The sequence below is a fragment of the Felis catus genome, chromosome B4, assembly GCF_018350175.1.
Source record: "Felis catus isolate Fca126 chromosome B4, F.catus_Fca126_mat1.0, whole genome shotgun sequence".
NCBI lineage: Eukaryota > Metazoa > Chordata > Mammalia > Carnivora > Felidae > Felis > Felis catus.
In genome coordinates, this window is record NC_058374.1 from 27,029,571 (window position 1) to 27,053,609 (window position 24,039).

A 24,039-nucleotide genomic window follows, 5' to 3' on the forward strand; every position below is an offset into this window, starting at 1 on the left:
CACCCTTTGACCATCTTTTCTTTTTTTCAACGTTTTTTTTTTTTTTTTTTTATTTTTGGAACAGAGAGAGACAGAGCACGAACGGGGGAGGGGCAGAGAGAGAGGGAGACACAGAATCGGAAACAGGCTCCAGGCTCTGAGCCATCAGCCCAGAGCCCGACGCGGGGCTTGAACTCGCGGACCGCGAGATCGTGACCTGGCTGAAGTCAGACGCTTAACCGACTGCGCCACCCAGGCGCCCCTTGACCATCTTTTCTATTCCATCCTTCATCCTACTCTTACTCCTATCCTGTACTATTTTTCTTCATAGCACTTTCCACTGCTTTGATACATGTTTGTTTAGTTTTTCAGCTCCTATCAGTAGAAAGTAGGCTACTTGAAGGCAGTAACTATTTGTTCACTGCTATCGCCCCACACCTAGGACAGTACCTAGTGCATGCTAGGCGCTCAATACATATTTACTGAATATTGATTAAATAGCAGAAGGGAGTCATTTAAAGATATGGAAAATTAAGCTAAGGCATTCTCTGAGAGTATAGTACAAAAATCGCAAAGAGATAGAAAAAAATGAAAGAAAAATGAAGAGAGAAGGAGGATAGTTTCAGAAGTTTTAAATATATCAAATTTAAGTTCCAGGAAGAGACAAGAGAAAGGATGAAGTGGAAGAGGGGAGCAATTCTCAAAGTAATTGCAGATGAAAATTTCCCATATCTGAAAAAAAAGACAACGGTACTGACATTGAAAGTGCTCACTGAGTTCCAAGTACAATAAATGAAAAGACACATCATAAGGAAATTCCAAGATCCTCAAGGGAAGGTAGACCCTCTAAGTATCTAGAGAAAAACATCAGATAGCTACAAAGCAGGAAGAGTAAGACTGGCATTATAGTAATATCAAAATCTTCACTGATGGTTGCAGTAAGGGAGGTGATGGAGGGAGGTGTTAAGGAGATGGAGAAATGTCTTAGATTCCTGTCTTGTTGGAGGGTAGGGATTAAATCTAGTTGTTCATAGAAATACACACTTAACTATGTACTTGAAAATCTAGGGGTAATTTGTAGAATAAAGAAGGCAGAATATATAAATTCTACAGTTTTGGAAAGGAAAGGGAGGGGGAGAAAGAGAGGAGAGAGGTAGAGACGGGGGAGAGAGAGGAAAGGGAGAGAGAGAAAGAAGGGGGGGAGAGGAGGAGGGGGAGGGAGAAAAAGGGAGACAAGAAGGAGAGAAAAAGAGACGAGGGGGAGAAGGAGGAAGAGGGTGAGAAGAGGGAGAAAAAGAGAGGAAGAGAGAGAGATGGGAGAGAGAGAGGGGAGGATGGGGAGAGAGAGATAGAGAAGGAAGGGGGAGAGGGAGAGGAGAGGGAGGGAGAGAGAGGAGAGAGAGAGGTGGGGGGGGAGGGAGGGAGAGAGAAGACCAAAGAAAATTCAAATTCTCTTACACACACACACACACACACACACACACACACACAGAGTCCTTGAACTAGATGGCCTCACAATTGATTCTGCTCCATGTTTATTTATTTATTCATTTTTAAGTTTTTATTTATTTAATTTGAAAGAGAGAGAGAGCAGAGGAGGGGCAGAGAGAGAGGGAGAGAATCCCAAGCAGGCTCCACACTGCTAATGCAGAGCCTTGTGCGGGGCTCAAACCCACAAACTGAGATCATAACCTGAGCTGAAACCAAGAGTCAGATGTTAACTGACTGAGGCACCCAGGTGCCCCATCTGTGCCATGTTTAAAAAACAAGTTATACCAATCCTTTACAGACCTCTCCAAAAAAGTACACGAGTGGGGAATATTTTAAAACTTCTTACTCTGGTACCAAAATCAAAGATATCACAAGAACACTACAGACTGATATCTCAATAAATATATGCAAAATTCCCCCCTCCCCCCCGCCAAATATTTTCAAACCAAATTAAGCAACATACCAAAAGGATTATATACCATGGCCATGTGAGGTTTATCCCAGGAATGGTTCAACATACAAATCAATCAAGATACTATACCCTAATAATAGAATAAAGGGCAAAAAACATATGATTATCTTAATAGACACAGAGAGAACATTTGACAATATCCAACATCTTTTCAAGACAAAAACACTCAAAAAAAAAAAACACTAGAAATAAGGGAGAATTTCCTCAACTTGAGTAAGGGCATCTACAAACAAAACAAAACAAATTTTGAAAGATAGAATACTTTCACAAGGTAAGGAACAAGACAAAGTTGTCTGCTCTTACCACATCTAGTTACATTGTACTAGAGGTGCTAGCCAGGGAAATTAGACAAGAAAAAGAAATTTAAAGCATCTAGAGCAGAAAGGAAGTAAAATGACCCAAACTATTAGCACTAATAAATGAAGTCAGCAAGGTTGTGAGATCACTATACAAAAATCAGTTGTGTTCTCTACAATGAAAATGAATAATCTAAAAAAGAAATTAAGAAAACAATTCCAGGGGCGCCTGGGTGGCGCAGTCGGTTAAGCGTCCGACTTCATCCAGGTCACGACGATCTCGCGGTCCGTGAGTTTGAGCCCCGCGTCAGGCTCTGGGCTGATGGCTCAGAGCCTGGAGCCTGTTTCTGATTCTGTGTCTCCCTCTCTCTCTGCCCCTCCCCCGTTCATGCTCTGTCTCTCTCTGTCCCAAAAATAAATAAAAACGTTGAAAAAAAAAATTAAAAAAAAAAAAAAAAAAGAAAACAATTCCATGTGCAGTGATGTCAAAAAGAATAAAATACGTAGGCATGAATTTGGTGACAGAAGTATGAGGCTTATACACTGAAAACTCCAAATATCATTGGAAAAAATTAAAGAAAACCTAAAGAAATGGAGACCTCCTATGTTCATGGATTGGACAACTCAATATTAATAAGATGGCAATCCCTAAATTGGCTTACAGATTCAATACAATCCTTCCCAAACGCCAAGCTGCATTTATTTTGGTCGCTATTGGCCAGCTGATCCTAAAATTCATATGAAAGTGCAAAGGGCCCAAAATAAGAAAATTATTTTGCAAAAGAAGAACAAAGTTGGAGAACTTATATTTCCTAATTTCAAAGCTGACTACCAAGCTGTAGGAATAAAGTGCGTTTGTGTGTTAGTGGCATAAGGCAAAGATTAACGTAACAGCATTGAGAGTCCAGAAGTAAACTCTTACATTTATGGTCAATTGATTTTAGACACGGGTGCCAAACAATTTAATGGAGAAAAATAGTGTTTTCAATAAATGGTGCTGAGACAATTGTACCACAAACCACTGAACTGTGTACTTTAAAAAATAAACTTGAAAATAATAAGAACAGGTTAGTTAAACCTTCAAGAATTTACGGATTCTCGGAGTAAGCTTTTCAACATGTCTCTCTCTATATGCTCCTCACTGGAAGCTTAAAATTAAGGGCCCTGGTCTTCAACTGATAATAGACAAAATAGGGTTTGAGGGAAAAGCATGTGAAGTGATGTAGCCTTATTTCATACTCCTAAAAGAAACAGGCTTCTAAGAAATTTAACAGTTTTAAATCTTTATGTGTTGAGCATAGATTCAAAATACACAGACAAAAAACTGGTAGAAAGACAGGAGTACTTAAGAAATCCACAGTCACAATGGACTATTTTTAACTTTTTCAGAAATCAGCAGTTACAGTAGACAAAACTTATTCAGGAAAAGGAAAGACTAACAACATAAAAAGTGTTGTTTCCAATGAAAGTATACAATCTTTACACATATACATGGAGCATGTATAAATGTCAACCATATGTTAATCAAATATGTTCATCAAGTTCCAAAATGTTATCATATTGGTCATTTTATAATAAACAGAGTGCACATAATTGCAAATTAATAATAGAAAGATACCATAAAAACCGTACACTTAAAAATGGGAAAAAAACACTTGTAATTATTTTGGAATAAATAGGAGATGAGGGGCACCTGACTGGCTCATTCGGTTAAGCATCCGACTTCAGCTCAGGTCATGATCTTGTGGTTCACGAGTTCCAGCCCTGCATCGGGCTCGGTGCTGACAGCTCAGAGCCGGGAACCTGCTTCCAGATTCTGTGTGTCCCTCTCTCTCTGCCCCTCCCCCACTCATGCTCTCTCTCTTTCTCTCTCTCTGTCTCAAAAATAAATAAACATTAAAAAAATTAAAACAACAGGAGGTAAATAGAAATTATGAAATATTTAGATATTAACATTGAGATTGCATAGCAGATTTCTGTGATGCAATCAAAGAAGTTCTGAAAATTTATTACCTGAAGTGCTTTATTTGAAAATAAGAGGGATGAACATGAACTACAACAACTCCAACCAAAATGTTAGAAAAAACAAAAGCAAACTAAACCCAAAGAAGGTAGTGGTTAATAGAGAAAAGAGGAATGAAATCAAAATTACATTTTGATTTTACCTTAGGTAACAACTGTCATTAATAACGATTAAAAAATCATTCAAAGATGTTTCTTTGAAAATACTAATAAGGGGCGCCTGGGTGGCGCAGTCGGTTAAGCGTCCGACTTCAGGCAGGTCACGATCTCGCGGTCCGCGGGTTCGAGCCCCTCATCGGGCTCTGGGCTGATGGCTCAGAGCCTGGAGCCTGTTTCCGATTCTGTGTCTCCCTCTCTCTCTGCCCCTCCCCCGTTCATGCTCTGTCTCTCTCTGTCCCAAAAATAAATAAAAAACGTTGAAAAAAATAAAAAAAAAAGAAAATACTAATAATATTTTTTAAATGGCAATTGTCAGCATAAAACAATTAGACATGTCCTCATAAATAACAGTAAGCAAGTGACCACAGAGAGAGGAAGTTGTAAACCTCCTAAGAGAGGAAGGTTTTGTATCAATTAATTTGGCGACCTTGACAAAAATAGGGAAAAAAAGGAATTTATCAAGATGACCAACATTGGATCAAGAAGTAGAAACCAGAGGAGATAATAAAAATAGGTTAAAATCAAACAGTAGGCATGTCCCTACATTCAAATTAGTTTTGAGAGAAATTCTACAAATTTTCAAAGAATAAATGATTGCCATATTGCCATCGTTTACAAAATGTTCCCAAATATTTTAAAAAATTAGAAAGGTAGCCTAACATGTTATGAGACCATATCACTCATGAATATGGATTTCAGTTTTTAAAATTACATATTAGCAAGTCAAATCTGGTAGTGTATTAAAATAATACATCATGATCAAATAAAATTTATACCAGTAGCGTAAACATCAGAAAATCTACTCATATGATCTCTACATTAACAGATTAAAGATAAAAATACAATGCTGTCATTACATATTGAACCCAATTTTTATAATATTCAACATATAATCATGATCTGTAAAGAATTTCTGAAATTTCAAAAAAACCCTTATCAAATTAGTTACAAAAGATGTTGCTTTGGGCCGCCTGGGTGGCTCAGTCAGTTAAGTGTCTGACTTCTGCTCAGGTCATGATCTTGCGGTCCGTGAGTTTGAGTCCCATGTCGGGCTCTGTGCTGACAGCTCAGAGCCTGGAGCCTGCTTCGGATTCTGTGTCTCTTTCTCTCTCTCTGCCCCTCCCCTGCTCATACTCTGTCTCTCAAAAATATATAAAAATTAAAAAAAAAAAGATGTTGCCTTGACCCAATAAAATATATCAATTAGAAATTCACAGTGGAAACAAAGAAGAAATTTACAGCAAACATTATATGGAATAATAACACATTAGAGTCATTCTCACTAAAACCAAGAAAAGTTCTAGAATGCTTGCCATCCATAATTTTTATTCTACCTTTTAGAAGCAATACGAATCAATGAAATCATACACACATATACACAAAGAAAGAATAAGAACTTTGAAGAATAAATGTCATGCCATTATGTGAAGATAACATTATCTACTTAGATATCCATGAAAATCAAAGTACAAGGGGTTAGAGCTAATATGGGAGTTTAGCAGCATGGCAGGATATGATATCATCATTTAAAACAGCCTATTACTATTGTGTACCCCACCACTAACTGTTTAAAAACTATAAATGGGGTGTGTGTGTGTGTGTGTGTGTGTGTGTGTGTGTGTGCTTGTGGAAGGAGGGAGGGTGCAAGAGACATAGAGATAGAGATAGGGACAGAAAGAGAGAGACAGAGATAAAAACCATTAAATCCTTAGGAATTAATTGTACACTAAATGTTCAAAATCTTAGATCTTTAAAAAAATAATTTAAAACTTTACCAAATCACCTTAAAGAACATCTGCATAACTGATACAGTTTTATGGATAAGATTCATTGTTATAAGATTTAATTCATCATAAAGTAAATCTCTATATTTAATGCAATCCCAGTGAATATTCCAAAATAAGCTTTTGTGTTAGAAAATTTATGTAACAATTTGGCAAAAATGAAATGAAATGAAATGAAATGAAATGAAACGAAATCTGTACTGAAACTAATTTTAAAAATAAACTCCATATAGATTAAACATCTAAATGTTAAGAAAGTAGAAATGTAAATGCATTAGAAGAAAACATTGACAAGTATGTCTGATTTTTAGAACAGGGAAAGCATTCTTTTTTTTAAAATACAATTTATTGTGAAGTTAGCTAACATACAGTGTATACAGTGTTCTCTTAGCTTTGGGAGTAGATTCCCATGATTCATCGCTTACACACAATACCCAGTGCTCATCACAACAAGTGCCCTCCTCAATGCCCATAACATTTTCCCCTCTCCCCTGCCACCTCTATCAACCCTCAGTTTGTTCTCTGTATTTAATAGTCTCTTTTGGGACGTCTGGGTGGCTCAGTAGGTTAAGCATCTGACTTCGGCTCAGGTCATGATCTCACGGTCCGTGGATTCGAGCCCCACTTTGGGCTCTATGCTGACATCTCAGAACCTGGAGCCTGCTTCGGATTCTATGTCTCCCTCTCTGCCCCTCCCCTGCTCGCACTGTCTCTCTATTTCTCTCAAAAATAAATGAACATTAAAAAGAAAAAAGAAAAATATTTAAAAAGAGTCTCTTATGGTTTGCCTTCCTCTCTGTTTGAAACTATTTTTTCCTCTTCCATTCCCCCATGGTCTTCTGTTGAGTTCTCAAATTCTACATATGGGTGTAAATATATGATATCTGTATTTCTCTGACTGACTTATTTCACTTAGCATAATAGCCTCCAGTTCCATCCACATTGTTGCAAATGGCAAGATTTCATTCCTTCTCATTGCCCAGTAGTATTCCATTGTATATATAAACCACATCTTCTTTATCCATTCATCAGTTGATGGACACTTAGGCTCTTTCCATAATTTAGCTATTGTTGAAAGTGCTGCTATAAACATTGGGGTACAGGTGCCCCTATGCATCAGCACTCCTGTGTCCCTTGCGTAAATTCCCAGCAGTGCTATTGCTGGGTCATAGGGTAGATCTATTTTTGAGTTTTTGAGGAACCTCCACACGGTTTTCCAGGGTGGCTGCACCAGTTTGCATTCTCACCAACAGTGCAAGAGGGTTTCAGGGAAAGCATTCTTTTTTTTTTTTTTTTCAATGTTTATTTACTTTTGAGACAGAGGGAAAGAGACAGAGTGCCAGTGGGGGAGGGGCAGAGAGAGGGAGACACAGAATCCGAAGCAGGCTCCAGGCTCTGAGCTGTCCTCACAGAGATATGGCCATCTAAGCGCATGAAGCTCAAAGATCCCTGAACAGATTCAATCCAAAAAGATCTTCACGGAGACACAGTATAGTGAACACCTCAAAAATCAAAGAAGAGAGCATTTTGAAAGCAACGAGAGAAAAAAAGGCTAGTCACATATATGGGAACCTTGATAATGTGATCAGCAGTTTTCTCCTCAGAAATCTTGCAGTCTAGAGGAGAGTGCTAAATGCTAAAAGAAAAAAAAGAATGCCAAGCAGAGTACTTTCCATGGCAAAGTTGTCCTTCAGAAGTGGAGGGATAAAGACTTTTCCAGACAAACAAAAACTGAGAGAATTTGTCACCAATAGACTGACCTTACAAGAAATGCTAAAAGGAGTTCTTTAAGCTTAAGTGAAAGGACCCTGGTTAGTACCATGAAAACATACTAAAGTACAAAATTTGCTGGTAAACATGAGAAACATAGAGTAAAATTCAAAGTACTCTAATATGCAAAGTGATTATCTAAAAATAAATCACTTTGGACTCTAGCATATATGTTAAAAGACAAAAGTATTAAAAATAACAGTAGTTACAATATTTGGCTTATGGACACACGGTATAAAAACATATAAATTGTGGCATCAACAACATAAAATGTAAGATAGACAAGTAAATGTGTAGAACTTTTCTATGAAATTGAAGGTAAGTCGTTCTAAGCTTAAAATAGACAGTTGTAAGATGTATTGTGAAAGCCTCATGGTAATCACAAAGCGAAAACCTATAAGAGATACACAAATAATAAAGAGAAACAAATCAATCCCACTACAAAAAGATCATCAGTTTACAAAGAAAGAGAGGAAGAAAGTAGTAAAGGAACTACTAAACAATCAGAAAACAATGAACAAAATGGTGGTAGTAAGCCACCATTCACCAAACGTGAATGATTTAAGCTCTCCAATTAAAAGGTGTAGAGTGGATGAATGGATTAAGAAGAAAGAAGAAGAAGAAGAAGAAGAAGAAGAAGAAGAAGAAGAAGAAGACCTAACTATATGCTACCAATAAGACACTCACTTAAGCTGTAAGGCCATTCCTAGGTTGAAAGTGAAGAGATGGAGAAAAATGCTCCATGCAAACAGAAACCCAAAGAGACCAGAGATAGCTATACTGAAATCAGACAAAATGCCTTTAAGTCAAAAACTGTAAGAAGAGACAAAGCAGGTCATTATATAATAATAAAGGGGTCAGTTCATTGAGAGGATGTAGCAATTGTAAATATGTATGTACCCAGGATTTAAGCTCCTAAGTAGATTAAACAATTATTAATATATCTGAACAGAAATAGACAACAATGTCATAATAGTACAGGACATCAATACCCTACTTTCAACAATGGATAGATCATACAGACAGAAAGTCAATAAGGAAATAATGGACTTGAACTTCACTTTGAAGCCAAATGAGCCTAACAGTCATATATACAGTGAATTTTATCCAACAGTAGCATATTCTTCTCAAGCACTTAAAGAACATTCTCCAGAGCAGATTCCATGTTGGCCACAAAGCAAATCTTTAGAAATTTAAGAAGACTAAAATCGTATCAAATCTATTTTCTGACCAGAATAGTATGAAAGTAGAAATCAGTAACAGGAAGAAATCTGGAAAATTCAAAATATGTGGAAATTAAACCATACACTCCTGAACAAACACTAAGTCCAAGAAGAAATCAAAAGAGAAATAAAAAAAATATATCTTGAGGAAAATGAAATGCAAATACAACATACTAAAACTTATGGGATGTGCAAAATAATTCTAAGGAGGAAGTTTATAGAGGTAAATGTATGTACTAAGAAAAAAGAAAGATCTCAGATAAACAACCTAAACTTATACCTCAAGGAATAAAAAAAGAACACACTAAACCCAAAGTTAGCAGAAAGAAGGGATAATAAAGATTAAAGCAGAAATAAATGAAATAGAGACTAGGAAGACTAGGAAGAGAAATAGAGACTAGGAAGGAAATAGAGACTAGAAGAGACCATTAAAACTAAGAGTTGGTTTCTTGAAAACGTAAACAAATTGACAAACCTTTAGCTAGACTAAGAAAAAAAAAGAGAGATGATTCATATAAATAAAATTATAAACGAAAGAGGAGACATTAAAACTTGTTTCACAGACATACAAAAACTCACAAGACTACTACGAGAATTGTAAGCCAACATCAGATAACTTAGAATAAATAGATTCAAACCTAGAAACACACAACTTACCAAGACTGAATCATGACACAATAGAAAATCTGACTAGACCAATAACAAACAAGGAGATTGAACACCAGTTAAAAATTTCCTAGCGAACAAACCCAAACCCAGATGGCTTCACTGGTGAGTTGTTCCAAACATTTAAAGATTTAGTACCAATTCTTCCAAATTCTTCCAAAAAATTGAAGAGGAAGGAACACTTCTAAACTCATTTTATGAGGCCAATTGTACCCTGATACTGAAACCAGACAAAGACATTAGAAGGAAACGAAACTACGTGCCAGTGTCCCTCATGAAAATACATTAAAAAATTCTCAACAAAATGCTAACAACATGGAATTCAAGAGCACATTAAAGGGATCATATGCCACGATCAAGTGAGATTTGGCCCTGAGTTGCAAAGATGGTTCAACATGTGCAGATTAATAAATACGATGCACCACATAGAAAAATCATATAATCGTCTCAACAGAGGCAGAAAAAGCACTTGACAAAATTCAACATCCCTTCGTGATAAAAACTTGCCACCAATTAGGTATAAAAGAAATGTACCTCAACATAATAGAGGCCATCGATTACAAGCTTACAACTAACATCGTACTCAATGGTGAAAAGCTAAAAGCCTTTCCTCCAAGAACAGGAGTCAGACAAGACTCAACGCTACTCTTCAATATAGTACGGTAAGTTCTAGCCAGAACAATTACTTACAAAACAAAAAAAAGTAGCCAAATCAGAAAGAAGTAAAATGAGAGCCATTTGCAGATGACACTATTTTATGTATAGAAAACCCCGAAGACTCCAACAAAAGCTGATAGAACTAATAAGTGCATTTCATAAAGTTGCAGGATACAAACTCAACACAGAAATCAGTTGCATTTCTATACACTAACAACAAACTATCTGAAAGAGAAATTAAGAAAGCAATTCCTTTTCAATAGCATCAAAAATAATAAGATAATGGGGTGCTTGGGTGGCTCAGTTGGTTGAGCATCTGACTCTGATTTCGGCTCAGGACTTGACTTCAGGGTCGTGGGATCGAGTCCCCCGTTGGGCTCTGCACTGAGTGTGGAGCCTGCTTAAGATTCTCTCTCTCTCTCTCTCTCTGTCTCTCTCTCTCTCCCTCCCGCTGCCCCTCTCCCCTGCTCCTGTGCTCACTCTCTCTAAAATAAGATGAAAAATTAAAAAAATAAGATACTTAGGAATAAATCTAAGCAAGGAAGTGAAAGATCAGTACACTGGAAACTGTAAGACTGATAGAAGAAATAGAAGACACAAATAAATGGGAAGATAGCCTATGTTAATGGATTGGGGAATTAATATTGTTAAAAAGTTCGTGCTACCCACAGTGATTTACAGATTCAATGCAATCTCTACCCAAATCTCAATGGCATTTTTCACAGAAGTTCAAAAAAAAAATCATAAAATTTGGATGGAACCACAAAGACTCCAAATAGCGAAAACCATCTTGAGAAAGAACAAAGCCAGAGCCATCATATTTTCTGATGTCAAACTATATTTAAAAAGCTATAGTAGTCAAAACAGTATGGTACTGGCATCAAAACAGGCACATGGATCAATGGCACAGAATAGAGGGCCCAGAAATAAACCTACACATATATGTCTGATTAATTCAGAACAAAGGAACCATGAATATAAATTGGGGAAAGGGCAATGTCTTCAATAAATGATGTTAGGAAAATTGGATATTCACATGCACAAGAATGAAACTAAACTCCTGTGGTACACCATTCATAAAAATTAACGTGAAATAGATTAAAGGCTTAAATACAAGACCTGAAACTATAAGACCCCTAGAAGAAAACACAGGCTGTGAGCTCCCAACACTGGTCTTAGCAGGGATTTCTTAAGATAAGACACCAAAGCACAGGCAATAAAAGCAATAATAAACAGGTAGGAGTATATCAAACTTAGAAACTTCCTCACAGCAGAGGAAGTCATCAATAAATTGAAAAGGCAATCTACAGAATGGGGGAAAATATTTGCAAACCATGCATCTTATATGGGCTTAACATTGTAAAAATATAAGAACCTCATAGGGGCACCTGGGTAGCTCTGTCGGCTAAGCATCTGACTTTAGGTTTTGGCTCAAGTCGTGATCTCGTGGTTTCTTGAGTTTGAGCCTTGTGTCGGGCTCTGCACTGGCAGCATGGAGCCTGCTTGGGATTCTCTGTCTCCCTTTCTCTGCCCCTCCCTCACTCACGCTGTGTGTCTTTCTTAAAATAAATAAGTAAACTTTAAAACAATTTTTTTTTTAAATATAAGGACCTCCTATGACTCAACCTTAAAAAACCCTCAGACAATCTAGTTGTGAAATGGGCCTGTGACCTGAGTAGACATTTTTCCAAAGAAGACATACAAATGGCCAACAGGTACAAGAAAGGGTGCTTAATGTCACCAATCATCAGGGCCATGGAAATCGATACCCCATGTGAGATATCACCTCACACCTGGTAGAGGGCTATTAAGAAGACAAGAGCTCACAAATGTTGGCAAGGATGTGGAGAGGGGGGAACGTTTATATACTGTTGGTGGGAACGTTAACTGGCGCAGCCACTATGGAAAACAGTATGATGGTTCTTCGAAAAATCACAAACAGAACTATCACATGATGCAGCAATCCCACCTCTGGGTATTTATCTGAAGGAAACAGAATCAGCATCTCGAAGAGATACCTGCACTTCCATGTTTATGGCAGCATTACTCCCAACAGCCAAGACACGGAAATAACTTAAATGTCCATCAGTAGATGAACGGATCAAGAAAATGTGTCACTCACACACACTCACACAAACACACACACAATTATTCACTAAAAAGGAAGAACATCCTGTCATTTGTGACAACACGGATGAAACTTGAGGGCATTACGTGAAGTGAAATAAGCCCGACGGGGAAAGACAAATACAGCACTGTCTCACCAATACGTGGAATTAAAGAAAGAAAAAAAAAAAAGCCGATTTCATAGAAACAGAGGAGAGAAGAGAGGTTGCCAGGGGAGATGGGGAGGGGGGGAAAATGGAGCATGTAGGTCAAAGGGCACACATTTTCAGTTACAAGATGCGTAAGTTCAGAGGATCTAATACAGCATGTTGACTATTGTCTAACTCTACATAGGTGACTATATAATACGGTATGGACACTTGCAATTGGCTGAAAAAAAAAGTTAACTATGTGCCATGATGGATGTGTTAATTACCTTGCTGTTGGTAACCATTCCACAATATATATGTATATCAAATGACCACGTTGTACACTTTATATGCAATTATGTTTGTAAATTATTCCTTGAAAAAGCCGGGGGGAAAACGTTAAAAAAGGAAATCCTTTCTGTAAAATAAAGCAGAAAACATAAAGCCTTCCTGTACATTTTCTATAGACATGACTCTACGTTTTTATAGACATATACATGTAAATGTATGGAAAAGGACACTTACAAGTGGATGATAGCAGTTGCCTCTGGAACGCAGACTGGGGTGGGGTTTGGACCCATCACAGGAACTCAACTTGATTTGCATTCTTCGCCTGTCTGTGAGATACAGTCATGGCATTGTGAATTTAGAGCTTGTAGAGTTAAGTAAAGGTTACTCTAAAAACTTTATTGGAAGTCTAAGGAGTATCATGTGTGACTTGATTGAGGCAAAGTGCTATCTTCTCTTTTCTAAGTTCTAGTTTAAAACCCGTAATAAATAAAGGGTGAAGGAGACAGTGATGGAAATGTGGCATTTTGTTGTTGTTTCCACCTTCCCAGGTATTCATCATTATTATTAAGTCCCGGCAGGAATCTTCCCTGCCAATACAGTCGGAAGGTCAGTTAATAAAAATAATGATAATATTACGAGACAGGAAAGCATTGAAAATGCTACATACATACCTTAAAGCCATGTTGACTTACAATCTGCGAATCCATCGGCTCATTCATCAAGCTTTTGACGCGATGCACGACTGAGGCCTTAGCTCCAATATGGGTCCGCTCCTCTGGGTTCTTTATCCTTTCTCTTGCCAAAGCGACTTCTGTAACCCAGCATGCTTCATCTCCACTTTTGTTTTCTTTAGACTCGAGCAACACAAAGACACGTGCAAACAACCAGAGCGCAGACTTCTTGTGGATTTCCGCGGCTTTCTACCCGACCATTTTTTTTAGTTGTCTATTTCTCACCTGCTTTGACAACAATGTTTGTCGTAGCAACGCGCTTGAATGTAGCTTTCCAAAACACTCAACTTCCTTTTAGAAAAAAGAAACCCTCTGTTGCTATTTATTCTTCATTAGTTTACTGAATCCAAAATTAAACCGCAGAATGCCACTAATACAAATGTTATAAATGGTATTAGCCAACAGGATAAGCAAACAACTCAACAGTTGGGAAGAGGGGAGGCCAGGACTCACCCCCAGCTCTGCGAGCCAAGGCCACGGTTCTGTTTGTTTTACGGCGGGAATGGGGACCCTAGGTGTGTGTGTGCTGCGGATCAAACAAGTTGGTTGGAAAAGCTTTTGCAGTGTTTTCTGATATGACAACTAGCCCCACGAATGCCTGGGTCAACCTGTCCAAGAGTTTCCGAGGGAGATACACATCAGAAAGAGGAACACTGCTTCTTACCAGCAGCCCGACTCACGGGTAAAGAGGAGTTGGTGGAAAAGCCATATCTTACGATCTCTCCACTGTCTGGCGAGCCTCCACAGCACAGGAGCCCCGCCTCAGGACCAGCACACATTCAGGCCTGGATGGGGAAGGAGGGCTCCAACCGGCCCTTGTGTCCACTTGCTAACTCAGACTCACAGAAGAGGACCAGTGAGGAAGTGTGGAACCAAATAGCTTGCAGAGTAGATTTACCCCCCCCCCCCCGACTGCATGCGAGGCAAAAGTGGAACAGGAGAGAAGGTGGTTTTGGTTACTGCTCGTTTTTGTTATTGCTTTTAGGAACACGGCGAATGGCTGTGAAGCCACTGCCCGTATCTCAAGCCTGAGAGGTACCTGTGACTTACATCTCTCTGTGTATTCTCCTCTCTGCCAGCCAGCGTCTTCCGCCAAGAGTAGCCAGCATTCTGGGCCTTGAGTTGATCCTGCCTTTAATGAATTTTTCTTTGTTTTAAATATACATACGCTTCTGCCTTCTCTTAACCAAAGTTGAAAAGCAAAAATCTTACCTCTTGCCCTCTTATGCCTGCCCTGAAACTCTAAGAAAAAGGTATTATACAAGGTCCAGCATTACCCAAGGGAGATCAGTTGTCTGCAAGAGAGTAAGAGAGAGAAATTGTAAATAGTTACCTTAGTTTCCTTTTGATCTAAAGAATCCATGATTGTCTTTTTTTCCCCTTTCTTTAGTTTCCTTTGGTCATACCAAGGAATGACCCGGTAGATAAACTGCACTGTCTAATGGACCAAGAGTATGGACATGGTTGAACTGGATGATCTGTTTAACTGAAGCCTTTGGAGCAGAGGTAACGTTTTCTTGTTAGGGGACATGGTATGAATGTCACCCTCATGATGTGTTATATATATATACATATATGTGTGTGCATATATATATATGTATATACATATACATGATGTATACATATACATATATATTCATAAATATATCCATAAATTTATTCATAATTATTCATTCATATTCATGATTATTATATTCATTATATTATAATTAATATTCATAAATTATATTCATAAATTATCCATAAATTATATTCATATTCATTCATGTTCATAATTATATCCATAAATTATATTCATATTATATTCATATTCATAAATATATTCATATTATTCATATTCATTCATAATTATATTCATAAATATATTCATAGATATATTCATATATATTCATACACACACGTATATATGTATATATATAACGGCATATTACTCAGCCATAAAAAAGAATGAGATCTTGTCATTTGCAACCACGTGGATAGAGCTAGAGTGTATTATGCTAAGTGAAATAAGTCAGAGAAAGACAAATACCATATGATTTCACTGATGTGTGGAATTTAAGAAATAAAACAGATGAACACAAGGGAAAAAAAAGATGGATGCAAACCATCAGAAAGACTCTTAGGTATAGAGAACAAACTGAGGGCTGATGGAGGGAGGCAAGTGGCGGGGATGGGCTGAATAGGTGATGGGCATTAAGGAAGGCACTTGTTTTGATGAGCACTGAGTGTTATATGTAAGTGATGAATCACTAAATTCTACTCCTGGAACTAATATTACAGTCTATGTTAGCTAACAAAAATTTAAACAGAAACTTGATACATTTAGAAAAAAAAATGAGGAGACTTTCAAAACCCGTGGAATATTCTAGAAGATCTCAACAAACAGGAAAGTGGTTTCAATGTGAATTTGTATTTCAAATATATGCAGTTCTGTTAGAAAAATGATTAAAGAAAGCAACTTAAGTGATACACACTTTCTGTAACACTTCATGAAGTGGACAGTTTCTATTTGGAGGACTGCAAAATAGGGCAGAAGGCAGGAAACTTTTACAGGATGAAGAATACAGAACAAGAAAGAAAAGTAGAAAATATCTGGTTGGTGGGAGCCATATAGTCGACCTTCTGGGCAAGAAGGCCCAGAGCTGGTGTGTCCTTTTGGGGATTGGCTGACTGGATATACCAGGTTTCTGGTCAAGGGGAGCATTTACGGGGACACAGAGGTTATCTAAGTCATGGGTTGCCAATATGGCGACCTGGACAGGAGCGGCTCCATCTTGGGCCTAGAAATTTATTTCATCACTTCTCTCTAAACTTCCCTCTTCGTCCTGTCTTTTCTTCGAGGGAAAATTGCCCTCACCTCCACCGTCTGTGCCCTCAGCTGCTCATTCTATCAGCTGTCCTGAGGCCAGGGTTAAGATGTCCGTGGTTCCTCCTGGTGTCCTGCAAGATAGCCTGTGTTTCCTTCAGTCTGGAATGGAAGAAAAGATAAGGCAGCTCTTCAGAGTCCAGCGTGTGGTCCTGGAGCCTGGACCTCCCGTACCTGGCGTGAAGGGGGTTGATGTGTCATTTACTCAGGTCTGCAGGAGTCTGAGTCCGTTGGCAATGTGAAAACCCTATTCAGATGTCTGGAGTCTGGCCATTGCTGTTCACACAGCTGGTTCCCCTGGCTGAGATCTGAATCGGTGGTGGAGAGAGGCTTAAGGGGGATGACTCAGCAGAGGCTGATGGTAAACTAAGAAAATTCCGTCTGAGTACCTCCATAAGGAAAGTGTCAGCTCGCCTGGGAAGACAGTTATCCAAAGGAATAGCTCACTTCTCATGACCCACCCCCTCCCTTCATGGGTTGATTTTTTTTTTTTAAAATTTTTTTTAACGTTTATTTGTTTTTGAGACAGAGAGAGACAGAGCATGAATGGGGGAGGGTTAGAGAGAGGTAGACACAGAATCCAAAACAGGCTCCAGGCTCTGAGCTGTCAGCACAGAGCCCGACGCGGGGCTCGAACTCACGGACCGTGAGATCATGACCTGAGCCAAAGTCGGCCGCTTAACCAACTGAGCCACCCAGGCGCCCCCATGGGTTGATTTTTAAGCACTTGTCTGGGCACAAGGGGTGGGGTTGCTAAATAAGACAGATTCTCTCTTCACAAGAAATATACAATCTAAATCTAGAAGGGCACAGCAAGGCACGCCAATGAGTGATTCAGATTGAATGGGATGACTGTCTCAGGAGGCACAAAATAAGGCTTCAAGGGTTTTGAAGAAAAAGAAATGGGCATCCATTGAGCACCTATTATGGGGTGGACACTGTGCTGTGATGTGTAGTTTCAGACTTCGGCCCTTGCTCAGGTCTGGTGGCTTCTTCAGGAAACTTATCACCATTACAGCGCAAACCGAGGGGACAAGATACTCTTGTTTCTCATTAGTCTGTCCCATGACTAGGTCCTTATGTTATTTTTCAGGGGACTGAATGTGAACTTTGGAACGTATTATTAAAAATCCCCATGGGGCGCCTGGGTGGCTCAGTCGGTTAAGCGTCCGACTTCGGCTCAGGTCATGATCTTACAGCTCGTGAGTTCGAGCCCTGCGTCAGGCTCTGTGCTGACAGCTCAGAGCCTGGAGCCTGCTTCAGATTCTGTGTCTCCCTCTCTCTCGGACCCTCCCCCATTCATGCTCTGTCTCTCTCTGTCTCAAAAATAAATAAACATTAAAAAAATTTTTTTAAAAAACCTTTAAAAAAATCCCCATACATTTTTGTAGTTATGGCCTTTTATGTTTTACTGCGGATGACTTTTCACTTGTGTATCTAATGAGATGGGGAGATAACCTGTAAAAAAAAATGTTAGAAATGAAAGAAAAACAATAGGCGAACAACAACAACAAAACGTTGGTTGAGCCTTTTTTTTTCCCCCCTTTCATCTCTTGGTTGCCTTATCGCTTCAGATTTAGAGAAGTCCAAACCATGATGCAGACTTATTGCGACTGATAGAGAATTTTCTAGTGCAATCTAAAGGGGCAATGCTGTAAACCCTGATACCAAAATCTTTAAGCCTAACTGAAAGGAGAACTGAATAATCGTCAGTTGGATCAGAGCAGAGACCTAAAAGTGGTTCTGCACCTTGGCTGCTTTAAAAAATGCAGGTGCACCTGGCCATACCTCCAGCCAATTAGATTAAACCTTGTCATGGCGGGATCCAGACTTCAGCATTTTTATTTTATTTTTTTATTAAGTTTATTTATTTTGAGAGAGAGAGAGAGAGAGAAAGAGAGAGATTGAAAACACATGTATGCTGATCGGGGAGGGGCAGAGGGAGAGAGAAAGAGAATCCCAAGCAGGTTCCACACTCAGCACAAAGCCCAGCGTGGGGGTCCATCTCGCAAACGGTGAGATCATGACCTGAGCTGAAATCGAGAGTTTGGCACTTAACCAACTGAGCTACCCAAGTGCCCCAGACTTCAGTATTTTTTAAAGCTCCAGATGATTCAAAGGTGCCATCGGTGTTAATAAATACTTCCACACAAGAGATATTTAAATCTAATCTGCTGGTTGATGAACTCACCAGCGTAGGTCGTGTGCTACGTGATGGGGGAGTCATTCGCTAACACCACAAGGGTCTCTGGCCCCATGGGTGGGGTTTGAGAGTAGTTCTTGCCACAAGTATAATTCAAGTGTGTCAGAGCTTTAAGGAGAAATGAACACGTTTTGAAAAATGGTCTATGTTTTCCTCTGCTTTTCTGCATATTTCCTAACTGCTCGGGCCTCTTAGGCATCACCGGGCCCTTCTGTTTTCAGAGCAACTTGATGAATCCTGTGTAAGATCCCAAGAAGGGAGCTCACCCAGTGGCCTTCATGAGGTGGATGCTGGGGAGGCTGCGGCCACGAAGAATTCCAGGGCGAATGGCCTGCTCTGGCTCCTGAGTTCATTGGTACTCAGCCTGAAGTCGCACTTGGGTCTGAAGGCCTGTGGGTGCCCTCGGTGCCTATTCAGCAGGTTCCCTACTGAGGACGGGAGCCCTCAGCCTGCCACCGAAGACGGGTCTGCAGCTCCCACCACTGGGGGCCACTGAATGGGCACGACCAACCACGGAGGGATCTTAGAGAGCTGCTCCTCGGGGCGCCTGGGTGGCGCAGTCGGTTAAGCGTCCGACTTCAGCCAGGTCACGATCTCGAGGTCCGGGAGTTCGAGCCCCGCGTCGGGCTCTGGGCTGATGGCTCGGAGCCTGGAGCCTGTTTCCGATTCCGTGTCTCCCTCTCTCTCTGCCCCTCCCCCGTTCATGCTCTGTCTCTCTCTGTCCCAAAAATAAAAAAAAAAAAAAAAAAAAAAAAAAAAAAAAAAAAAAGAGCTGCTCCTCCACAAAGGAAAAAAAAAAAAAAAAAAAAAGGAAATAAGGTTGCCTGAAAAGGAACAGTTCCTGAAACAAAACAAATTTAATCTGCATGCGAATCCCCCAGATGTTGCTAAGACCCCATGGGTTTGGAGAACACTAAGAGATTTCTAACAAAGCCCTGGCGCTGTTGGTTCCTAGGCCACACTTTGAACGGCCACGGTGTAAGTGAAGCGTTTCCCAGAGTGAGTGCAGCTCCCCGAGTCAGAGTCATTGGGGTGGAGACGCTTGCTCTAAAGCAGATACCTGTGCCCCACCCCCAACCTTCTTAATTAGGCTCTCTGGGGGGGGAACTCAGACGAACCGCCTGGGGAATTTTTGTTTTTTTCTTTGAACGCTCAGGTTCATGTCCAATAATCTCACCTTGCCTCTTTCCAAATTGTAACTTAATTGATTTAGGGTGGGGCCTAGGCACTTTTAGCTCATCAAGGCACCTCGTGTGCAATCAGAACATGAGAAAGCCCTAGAAAGACTCAAAAATCTCCCAGCGTCTGTGTGCCACCCTCAGAGACTGGGATTTCACGGGCCTTGGGTGTGGCCCAGGTACCGGAACAGTGTCCCAGGCGATTCCTAAGGTGCAGACAAGCTTGGGAACCACTGGGTTAGCGTGTCCCTATGTGAGCACATCATCCAGGCAGTTCTTAATGCATGTTAAAGCTTGAGAGCCTCTGATCTGGAAGGAAAGTCAAAGACAACTCTTTCGTTAGCATAAAGGGTAACTGTCTGCAAGGACTCTGGTTATAAGTCTAGGAGCCGTCTTAGAGCTATGACTAAAACTTCAGACATGTGTTTGATTCACTGGGTGTAGGAGGATGTGGGTAAGCAACGGAAAGACAAGGTAGAAAGAGAAACGATACACACGCTCTAACTCTTCCAAAGGGTCTTGCTCCAATCTGTTGCACGGCACAGCTGTTGGATTGCTAGGCCTTATGGATACAACAGAAGATTAATACAGAAAGTTTCTGATTGTAAATACGTGCTATTATTCCTTTATGAGTTACCTTTTCGATCATCAGACTGGTTACGTGTCTTTGTTTTAGGGGAGCGTTCTGTGGTCAGAGGAGAAAAACAAGCCCCTAAAAGCTGGTGGACATGTATTGTTTCTGACTGCCCAGCAGACCTTGTGTACTTCTAGAAAAACAGTCCGTTTTTTGAGCTAATGATTTTGCTTGGGGGTTAAAATGTTACACTTGAGTTATATGTCCAGCCTTGTGTCATAGAGCCTGAGCTCGTTCGTTCCTCAACACCAGATCTCAGCCAAGCCACCTAGAGGGCTTCTCTAGGATTTCTCAAATCAGAGTTGGTTTCTCTCTGGTTGTAAAGTGACAGGCCGTGGGCACCCGTGGCGTGGAGGGGAACTTGCCTGCAGTGGGAAAGAATTAGGCCAACCCAGTGACAGAAGCCAGAGGAGCCTGGGAAGGGAGACACCCTAGTTCCCATCCCTGAGGTCCCTGCAGACACCTGCTTATGTCGTCTTATCTTCGGTTCTGTGAGCTGTCCTGCTACCATTTCAATAAATCGCCTTTTTTTGCTTAAGAGGATTTGAACCAAGTGTCTGTCACTTATAAGCCAAAGAGTAATGCCCGGTTCAATATGGCACCATTCCCTTAGTATATTGCTCCAGCTGTTCAGGAGGAAGCACCGACCTCCTAAAGTTAGCCTTTAACAAAAATGGTGAGTCTTGATTACTGAAAATACGGAGCCAGGACATCGCAGGGCACAGGATTGTTTTTCAGTTTTGTTTTGTTTTGTTTTGTTTTTCCCATCAGAGATGGAAAAGGAGCCAAGTGGCTAGAAGCAAAAGAGAGACTCTCAAAGTGTTGAGGAAGGAGAAGAAACCTTTGTGCAGATACCAACGGGGGAGAAGTAAGTCTGTGGGTTTTCTGCGATGCCTACCAGAGCCATCAGGTCACACAACGTGAGATCAGAATTATTAAACAAGTGTCCCTTGTACACCTTGCCACAGGCAAGGATTCGGCTGGGCTTTCAAGGCCATAAGCACCGATATGTATACCACACTTGAAAATTTACAAAGTGTTTTCGGAAATATTATGCCATTTTCCAGATGAGGACAAGTGCTCAGCAAGAGACTAAGGCTCCCCCAAGATCCCAGCTCCAGAGAATTGGAAGCAAGACTCATATCCAGGATTTGCTGGGCCCAACCCTGTGGTCTTTATCAATGCGCCACTGTATCTGCCTCCGAGGAATAGATGATATCAGTGGGTAGACATCAGCAATTCAATCCACTAGGGAGACCTCTCCAGGAAAATGTTTCTCCAGTGTCGTAATGCACGCCAGTAAGAAAAGAGGAATTCCTGCCACTCTTGAGTGACAGATGTGTGTTAGATAACAGAAGTGGGCAGCGACTGTGATAGGAATCTCTGAATGAGCGTTTGTCTCAACAGATCAGTTCAACTGAATTATGCAAAGGCAGCTTTACAACCAGAAAGACCACAAGAGGAGGAAATCAGGCATCTGGATCCTAATCCAGTGCCATTAGATGCTTGTACAAACCGCAGACAAGCTTTTTAACCTTCCCGGGCCTCAGTTTCTTCATCTGTAAAATGAATGGGTTGGACTTGATGATCTCTGAGGGCTCTTTCAGCCCTATAATTCTATGTTATTTGCTAGAATGCTCGTAGCAAATATGTTACACTGTGGTTTATAGCACACTATAATTACAGGGTTCAGAGTAGGAGAGAACACCGAATCCTAAATCAGCTCAACGTCTAATTCCTGTTCAGTCACGTCAGGCCAGATTGTTTTTATCTACATGAAATGAAATTTACGGCACTGCCTGCTTTTAGTGGGGGAGGTGAGGAAGCTCCAGGAAACCTGTCCAGGTGAAGAAGTCCAGAAAGCTATAAATAATAATGAGACTAAGCACCAACTGGGACACCTTCTACTTTTTTCAAGGCATGCTCACAGTAAATCCATAAGATAGATGGACAGTGGTTGCTTTTTCTTTCTTCTTTCTTTCTTTCTTTCTTTCTTTCTTTCTTTTTTTCTTTCTCTTTCTTTCTTTTTCTTTCTTTCTTTCATTTCTTTTTTCTTTCTTTCTTTCTTTTTCTTTCTTTCTTTTCTTTCTTTCATTTCTTTTTTCTTTTCTTTCTTTCTTTCTTTCTTTCTTTCTTTCTTTCTTTCTTTTCTCTCTTTCTTTCTTTCTTTCTTTCTTTTCTCTCTTTCTTTCATTTCTTTCTTTCTTTCTTTATTTCTTTCTTTCTCTTTCATTTCCTTTGTCAGATGGGGAAAGTGAGGCACAGGCTGGTTTTTATGATCTGACCAAGATCTCCTTACGACAGAGCCAGGACTAAGACCCAGATTTCTTGACCCCAATTCTAGAATTCCTTCCAACAGTCAGTGTTTCCTTCAGGGAGTCAGGTATCATTATGTTCTCATTAGCAAAATGCTCCTTCCTGATGACTAGGAAAGTTGCTGGCAAGCATCACTTCTGTTGACAGGTGTTGGAGAGAGATGTGTCATGGGGGGGGGGTGTGAGGGCCACTTTTGAATGTTTTCTCTCACCTTTTCAATATCTACAGAGGCAAATACCGATGCACATTAGGGTCTTCGGCTCATGAACTGAAATAAAAGGAGAACTCTAAGCGCATTTCGATAGACCTATCATTATTTCAAACTGTATCCAGCCAAACAGAAATGGGGTTTTTAGGATGTCGTCATCTGTTCTATCCCCTCATTACAAGGCTTGGTTGGAGCTCTTGCTGACTCTTTCATCTGAGCCCATTTGTAATTTCGCTTTACATGACTCATCTTAAACTTTATTATCACATTCATTTAATAACGCTGGTTGACAACACTTTAAATGGTTGGCTTCCCATGATACAAGGCAATTACTTTTTATATTGGCTCTTTAATACAAAGTATTGAGACAAACTCTTTAAATATCAAAACAAAGAGGTAATGGTTTGGGGGCTACAGGAATTGGGTCCAGACAATATCAGAAAATCAAAATACAGAAACAAGGGAAAGAGAGACAGAGTAGGATGAACGTTGATAAGCATGGGGAAGAGATTGTGACCAAGGTGGTCTCGGCATTTCTTTCTAGAAGCTCGGAAATGTGGAATGGTCTGGTGGTTTTTATGATGAAGTAGGCACTGTATTTGAGGTTTATTTCTCCTTCTATATTTCTGGAAAAAGGATTTAAAAATGACAAGACCTAGCTTCCAAGGATTTTAATAAAAGGGACCCATAAAGGACAAAGAGGAGGGATGATAAATCATCCTGAGTAGAGGGGGATTTAAAAAGATGGGTTCAAAGCCTAATCCAGACAGAACTGAGTTCTTATTGCCCTCGGGGTGTGTGGGTGGTGGTGCAGGGCTTTACTGAGAGGCCGGGGTGG

General features: G+C 40.0%; 1 long non-coding RNA gene and 1 other non-coding gene across 5 annotated transcripts in view; both read left to right on the top strand.

Annotated features, from left to right (window-relative positions):
* The window catches only part of LOC109501376, a 120,830-nt gene that overhangs the window by 76,710 nt on the left and 20,081 nt on the right, over positions 1 to 24,039 (top strand). For 2 of the 4 annotated variants that reach the window (XR_006600383.1, XR_006600385.1), the window contains exons 4-5: positions 15,187 to 15,302; positions 21,449 to 21,545. This is a non-coding gene — a long non-coding RNA (uncharacterized LOC109501376). Of the gene's footprint in view, positions 1 to 15,186; positions 15,303 to 19,086; positions 19,503 to 21,448; positions 21,546 to 24,039 lie in introns of those variants that run through there. The other 2 variants (XR_006600386.1, XR_006600387.1) reach the window with 2 other exon arrangements.
* Positions 18,805 to 18,953, top strand: LOC111561562. The gene has a single exon (XR_002744205.1). It is a non-coding gene; the product is annotated as a small nucleolar RNA SNORA62/SNORA6 family (small nucleolar RNA).